We start from the raw sequence: 8,440 nt of genomic DNA, 5'->3' as shown, positions 1-8,440 counted from the left end.
TTCCAAGAAAAAAGGACTTTATTTATAATGGGTAGATGGCTATGTGTGCATGTCCATGAGGGTTCAGAAGGACAAGGAAGCCATTCAATAAATGTACTCAGAGCTAATTGAACAATTTTTTATTAGCTTATAGTAGCTTTTACAGTTAATCAGGATATCCTTAAATGTGCCGGCTTGAAGTACAAAAGGTGTGATTCAATATAAAAAAGTATTCTAACTTTCATTCCCTTTATGTCTCTCAACACTTATCACCTTTAAACTGAACGGAAAGACAACACATATTTCGGAAAGAACAATCACACTGTCATCACCCTTACCATTTTGGGTGGACCAAAAAAATCTTGCTGAAGGAGTGTCCCCAGGTGTGCTGGAGAGCTTTAATAAATCAGGCTTATGTCTGGTATAGCGAGAAAATAGCGGGATAGTTCTGTTGACTGACTAAACTGGTTTTGCTGATGAAACTTCTGATAAAAGTACCATTTGTATCTAAAATTATATTTGAAGCTTAAGGACCGGTTCACACCTGCCACTTCAATGCGCAATTTTGCTTGGATCCTAATGGCTGGCACCTTGCCAGTAGCTCGAGCACTCACATGGTAAGTACTCTCGCAGTCTACACATGTGACAGCTGGTTGCACTGATACTAGTACGATTCACTGCCATCTCTATTCATTCACTGATGAATGATGCCACCCTGAGAGGGAGTGGTTCCTGTCGTCAGGAAGAGGAAATTGCAACACAACCTTACTGCCAGTATGAATTTGGTCTTCTTGTAGGACAACAACTGATATTTGTTTCCCGTGTATATATTGTGTTTTTTCCTAACAAGATTTTTTTCAATGTGAAACCCTAAAAAGAATTTAGGTTTGTTATTTATCCTTATTTTTTTTTTTATGTATATTTTATATTTGTCATAGTCCCTATTACTAATAATTATTTTGCAAATTGCATTTTAGTTTATGAAAAAACTCCACTGTAATAGCTCCACAGTTATTTGTTTACAGGTATATTTTGTAACTAATCATTTTAGTAACAAACCACACACTCACAACTCTCCCCTCCTGGCACACTAAAATGTAGAAACGGTAATCACTTCAGCACAGTCTTCCACTTAGTGATCACTTTACCTTGCTCCAATGTTATTTATATCCCATCACAGATTTCTGACCATGCAAAGATAGGTCATATTAGCCTTTTACTCTAGCGCTGACCTTATGATCTTAACACACGGTGATAATATTTATGGGTTCAAACATTCAGCAATAGGTATTAAAAGATAAATAGACTCTAACTAAATGTATATCCTTTTTATTTATGTCAAATAAGTTATAAATGGAGAAAAGAACACATTTTTCCTATAAAATAGGAAACTGTAACAATAATCAAGTATTTTAGACACTGAATATTCTCCCCTGAATATCAGTGAATTTAACACATATACTGCATAGTACAGCATAAGACTGAATATGATCTAGGCATTGCCCTCTTATAGGTATCATGTACAATGCATTAACTTAACCACAGCTCAAACAAGCAAGGTTCCTAATCACAATTATATATGGATCATTTATTACATGTTGTCTTCAAACAGATCGTTTACCAGCATTTAAAGCTATCCCAATCAATTTAAAGCTATCAAAAGCCTGACATGGTTAATACTTTTTATAATAAAGAAAGACCTTTTTTGATAATTTTTTTTTTCCCCCAGAGTAAGGCCTTTGGAGAAAAAAATACATTGCGCTGAGAATACTTTTTTTGTACAATTCTAAATGTTTTCTACTTCCAAAAAAGAAATACACTTGAAGTAGACCTGTTGATTTTTTTTTCTTAAAAGCCATTGGTCAAAAACTAAAAACTTGTGAGGGTGGAAAGGCTTTATTGGATTATTTAAAATTATTTATTTTTTAGACCAGACAAGTCCTGTTATTTTGCTATGAAATATGGGAATTGTGGAGATAACATTGAAATAACACCAGGAGTTTGGAATTGTGAGAGCAGGGACACTAGATTGGTCAAACACCTCCTATGAGATATAACTAACTGGGCATGGAGTGATAGATAGATATCGGGTTTTTCTTTTACCTTAAATAATAAGAGATGTAAAAAACTTCCTCAGTATAGCCACATGAACACCACTAAACACATGGCAGCACATTCAAATTGCAGGCACATGGAATAGTACTTGCATAAAGAAGATCCAGACAAAGAGTTTATTACATAATAAAATATACAAGCATATAAAAATGCTTTTGTTCTTCTAAGAGCCCATAGCAGAATGTAAGTGTAACAAGTCATCATTATAGAGAATGCTTATTGTAAAAGGCAAACTTTGTATCTCAAAATTCTAAGTGATTTTTAAATTCTTTTGCTGCAGACCAAGGTTATTTCATAGTTTACCGACATAGCAATGTTTATTTGTGAAAACAACTGAAATTTGGTCATCTAGAGCTGCTATCACTATGCAAATGCCAAGTTAAAGTAGAAAATCACTTTAAAATGTTCTGGAGATATTAAGTAAAGTGCATTGGTCCTATCAGTGTGTTATTCGCTTGTGTTATTTGGTAAATAATGTTGTCATTTAAAATTCAACTTGCTGAAATTTTTCTTAAAGATGGCTTGAATAAAAATTTATACTTATGTATTAAAAAAAAAGTACAGATTCAATTTTGAGACACTTTTACAAATAAATCCAATGTATTATTAATTGGTAAGTATACCTTCTGAAAAGTTAGGACAAACCCTACCATACATGGTCACATGGTTTATAGATCACACACTGGTGACACACCTGCAACTGAATGACCTGAGACCCCTAGCTAATGGATTACCTTTAATAAAGGGAGGTACATTTTCAAGCAGCATGATCTGCAATATCCTGGCTTTAAGTTGACTTGGTGGCCGGCACTCTTGTCTTTGCAGTGCTAGGTCCCAGGTTTGAAGCTTAGCCAGGGCACTATCTGCATTGACTATATTTCTGTGTGAGTTTCCCCCCACATCCCAAAAAAAAGCAGTTAGGTTAATTGCCCCCATGACAAAAATTGGCCTTAGCCTTTGTAATGACATATGAGTATGGCAGGGACATTAAAATTTTGAGCCCTTCTGAGCAACTCTTAGTGACATGACTATGGACTGGGTAATATGTTGGTGTTGGATAAATGCAAGTTAATCTTTGAGTAGAATAAATTCATTATATTGGTAATGTTTGAATGCCACATAGATAACATTATTGTACCCTATGCTGCACTACTTGGAGAAGCATCTTACATGTTTGTCCTTTTTCTGTTTTAGGAAAAAAAAAAAGTGATGGAAATTCAGACTTTTATGTTTGTCATCAGAACACTTGACATAACTTTTCTGGAGCAGAAAATTTATTTTCGCTTCTTGCTATATCTCCAGGACAGAAAGTAAAGAGAAACTCCCCAATGGTGCACAGACATCAGAAAACATACAAATTAAACAGAACTACGAGTAAAATCCAGGATATATAAATTGTTTCTAACTATAGAGTAATTTTTTTGGGTTTGGTTTTAGCCTTTTTCTACCCCAGGGTTTTACAAACCTTTCTTCCAGTCCTACAAAGAGTGCAATGTTTTCCACCAAACCTCACATATTCACAGGCAGTTATCCTTTTCTGAGCAATGTGGAATCATCTGTAAAATTACTACCTGCATGGTTTTCTGAAAAATATGCACTGTTGGTAGGGTTCACGGTCAAGTTTGGGAAACTTTGCTATACCGTAAAAAAAAAAAAAAGAAAAAAAAAAGGTTGCAGTTAGTTACAAAAACAGGAGTGCCAAAATAAAATATATTCCACATTTATTGTAGTTTTGTAGTGTCTGGTTAGATGTCCACACAATTAGTGATGCTCCTCTCTTAAGGCTTTATCTGGGTAAAAGGAAGAAATTATTTAGGTTGCCAGCAGATGCCTACTTCAGTCACTGGTTTAATTTGTTTTTAGTTAGGAAGAATATCTCATAAAATCTACAAACTAATGAGGAATAATGCTTCATCCACAACCAAGTATAATTATTTGAAATTGCACAGACACCTTAACAATAATTCCAGGTTGAAGAAAACCAGTCACGTAGACATGAATAATGTTTTAAAGGGCTTGCCGGGGCTAACTAAGGAAAGTTCATTACAATGTGGAGGAAACTGAGCCTAATACAGAGAGTCTGTGGAGAGATAATTCAGCATCAGACATTGCACATTAATCTTATGTTTCCGAAGGAGCCATCATTGTGGGTAATGGTGCTGTCAGTCAGCATTTGATACTCCTCAGAATCAGGTAGCTGCATGCTGACAGGTGGTGAAATTTCCCGGGAATCAGTTAAGGAGGTTTTGGCTGGATTTAGCCATGCCTTGCTGTAACAAAGCCGAAGAAGCAGTACTTAATGTTATCAGGATACCATTCTCCAATATCACAGGCTGCAAGTTCATGCCCTAAGGACAGCAGTTGTACAACTTGCCTTTTCAGGTAAGCGAGAAGAAAATAAAACAAAATAACAAAGCTAAATTTACAAAGTCGAGAGTAAAGCCGAAAGCGCAAACAAGTGGAACAGACCCTACAGAAACAAAGTCATCTTCAAGCTTTAATAAGTTAAAAATGCAAATCCATGGCCAGGTGTTGTAAATAAGTACAGCTGGAATCAATTACATGTTTATTAAGATGAATACATATAGTATAACATTAATGGGCTAGGAATTCACTGTATTTAGAGTTCTTTATGAAAGAAATCAATTTATTTGAACTTCAAATATGTAAAAACTATTTCAGGGATTATGTATTAGCAAAGAGCAATTATGTTTAAATTGTATGTAGGTTGTTTGAATTAAACTGTGTTCAGTTGTTCTTTTCCACTGCCTATTTATTATAGGCTCCGGGCTCAAAAAGGATGCTGATTCTTTATTCTTACATCAGTGCTATGCATTTAGGTATGAACCTTTACCAATTATTACTTAAGTTGAAAGATCAAAGTTTAAAAAAAAAAAAGTTATGAACCGTTTTTTATCTTGGTACAACCCTTGGTAAAATTATGAGGAGATGCATTTATTATGTGCTGACTAAAAGGTGGGTTTTAATTAACACCATTCTCTTAACTGTATCCTTTCCAGCTTTATTTTCATGAATTTTTTTAGTAGTTGTTTTTTTATACTTACCTTGTCTAAAGTCGGTATTTCTTTTGATATAGTAGGGTCCATCATTGAGTGGTCCATACAAATGCAGAGCAAAGTGTTAATGTGATATCATCGGTGTATCCTTCTGCACCATTGCAGTAAGAAAGAATTGGAGCTCTGATAATTCCCCCTTAAAGGGCTGGACAATGACTTTTCAATTCATAGTAAAGTACTCAAGCTTCTGGATTTAGTGATGCTTGCTGTTTTCAGCCTGGAACACCAAAAACATATTTTATTCAAGAGTTACTGCAGGCAAGGCTCTGGGCTAAAGGTACCAGCATCCAGGGTTTGATAGTTCTTTATCCATGGACTTCCAAACAATTAGGTCAGCAATGGCAGCCCTGTGTGTTTTTTGTTTTTTTTTTTTTTTTTTTTATCTTAACATCTAGGAACAGTTGAATGTGCATGCATAATCCTGATTTCTCACAATGTGACTAAACGGGAAAGCTCTGGATTTGTATAGTACAACTATCATGAGTAAAATGCAGAAGCCATCATTACTTGTGCACTTTTTGAAATGCTAGTACTGAAGCCAAAACATCAGAATGACAGTAAAATAGTATTTTTGGAAGCGGAGAAAGACAGGTTTCCTTTTAATGAGTTATTGAAACAAGGAAAGTCCAGACAATCACAGAACAGGTTGATCCCAGGGTCAGGCAAATATAATTACAACTATCCCACATCAAGGCCGAACCTCTGGTAATAACTCCCAACAACTACAGCAACTACCATGTTGCTGTATGTGTCTGTACCCTCAGACCCAAACTGCTGCAGAAAAGAACAATATTTTGCACATTTAGACCTAGCCATGCATAGGATGGGTGGTTGGTATGTTGGTATGAAAACTGATTTTTTCAAAAGTTAGCATGTTGGTATGATAACTGAAGTAGTTCAAAAGTTAGCAAGCCAATAGGGTAGGAAGGGAAGATATTAGACAGAAAACATAAGGAGGAAGAAGTATAAATCCAGCCCTAATCAGGCTGTATTGTCTAAGGATGCCCTATAAATACACAATTGTGTTCTGGTTTGGCCAGGAAATATCTCATTTGGAAGACTTTCAAATCACATGTGCAGGAACCTTTGGGGCCGATATTTACCAATCCATTGGGGTGCATTAGGCCATGTAGCATTAGGTTGTGTGTTAAAGCAGTGGTGTCCAACCTGTTTTCATTTGGGGGCCGCTGTTGACATTGAGATACATTAGGGTAACTCATTTTAGTTACCATAATGTACATGAACCAAAAAAAAGGGATGACAAATCAAGATTTTTTTAAGAACAGTGCTGGCCGTTCATATATTGCACCCTCCTTACCATTCCTGTGCGAAAGAGCAGAAACGACACCATACAATGCATCCTGTCAGTTATAGGGGGCCAATAACCTTCTTTGTACCCAAAAATTTCTGCAATAGATTGTTCCAGAGAAATGCAATTCATGTGACAGCCAAGGGGTGCATTTTCTCACTACTACATCTTCAGGTCCCTACATCTCCTTGAGGTTAGAGATATTGGGGTTCACAAGGCCAGCTAAGTGTAACAGGCACCCCATCAGCCACTGGGTCCATCACCATGCAGGGTCTGCAGATTTGACTCCAGATGGCAGTGAGCGTTACTGAGCCTCTCACCCTAGGCAGTGTTCTACGGCATGAGGAAGGGGTAACCGCACCGCAACCTCACCAGAAGTCTGAACGCAGCCCTAAAGTTTTGTGAGTGAGCACGTATATATTTGGGGCACCACAGCACAGTGAGTAATTTGACAGTACCCTAATGCTCATTCCTCCCTAACATGCAAACTAAACTTAGAAACCCTGGTCTTGAAAATGCCCCGCCTTAAAGTGAAAATTTCCCTGATTGTTATTAAGTTTTTTTATGCATGTGAAGCGTATCTGTCAAGTTATGGTTTGGTAACAACTCCCCGGGTCTCCTGTGTACCCTGAAAATGTCGCATTATTATGATAATTGCTGCGAGAGATATGAAGTTTATACATGGGGGTAAAGACAGCTGCATGGACACACACAGCTCTCATGCTGCTGCTGGGATTATCTCACAGTACAAGGTGGGCGGGGAGCAGCCACAGCTGATTTCTAGGTCTGTAGTACATGCCCACTGTCAGGGAGCTCACACTGAGCATGCTCAGGAAGCTCCCTCTCTTGGCAGCACAAACTAATAAAGGAACATAGGAGATGTGCACTTCCCATCCCACCGCAGGACAACGAGCAGAGAGGGAATCAGCAGAGGGCCGGATCTTGCAGCTCCATGGGCTAAATGTGGCCCAAGGGCTGTAAGTTGGGAACCCATGTGTTACAGCAATTCATGTCCTTGTACATTACATTCGTTGGCAAGTTGTGGTTGCATACATTTTGATTGCCACATCAACATACTAAGACAATAGAGCTCTGTCCATGTTGTGTGAGTTTACCACAATATATGGAAATTTACTACTGTATGTTTTGCTGTGCTATGTCACAAAAATGTTCATGCCTCTTGCTCATTTTCTGGCCATTCCAGTGTGTTGGTAGCCTGTCTTTCTGAATAGGCTGTCTTGACAAAATGCACATTAATATGCGCGTTAATGCAATGCACCAGATCGGAAAAGATTGAGTTAGGCTATGTACACTTGCTAAATTTACATAGCTGACAACAATCCTTCCTGATAATTTTAAAGCAACAGTAGAATGAACAAGGGCTGTACACACAGTGTTGTTCAGCTCTATGAAGAGAGGTGAGGATGAGCAGGGGACACTCCGCTGCTTCCTTCCTTCATAGAAAAGAATGCAGGTTGTCCCCACTCGGTCATTTATTGATAATTTTATTGGTCACATATCTACTGCGATCATGATTACTAGTGTTGGTCGAATAGCTCACTATTTGTTTCGACAGCTATTCAATCGAATAGTGAGAAATTCTCTGGGTGATCAAATGCCGAATTCGAACACCATTGTCTTTCACTTTAATTATTTTAATTGAACATTCATTTTAATGTTCAATGTTTCCAAATTAGGTAACAAATCTATGGATGTTCCCAGGTTTACTAGAATTTCACAGGAGATACTGGTGATGCCAGATGTGTTTTTAGTGTTTTTAAGATTTTTTTAATCTTTTTTTTTTTTTTTTGGTCAGATAAAATAAATGGCATCCTGAATTACAATTAGGTACATCCAGCTTCATTGCGAAATCCTTATTAGATACTATGGTGCTTATGACCTGCATTTGATCTTTTAATAAGCTGCTTTGCATCCCATAACAGTTATGATGTGTAAAAAG

The sequence above is a fragment of the Pyxicephalus adspersus genome, chromosome 10, assembly GCF_032062135.1.
Source record: "Pyxicephalus adspersus chromosome 10, UCB_Pads_2.0, whole genome shotgun sequence".
NCBI lineage: Eukaryota > Metazoa > Chordata > Amphibia > Anura > Pyxicephalidae > Pyxicephalus > Pyxicephalus adspersus.
The sequence above is the reverse complement of the archived record's forward strand: the minus strand, read 5'-3'. Positions refer to the sequence as shown.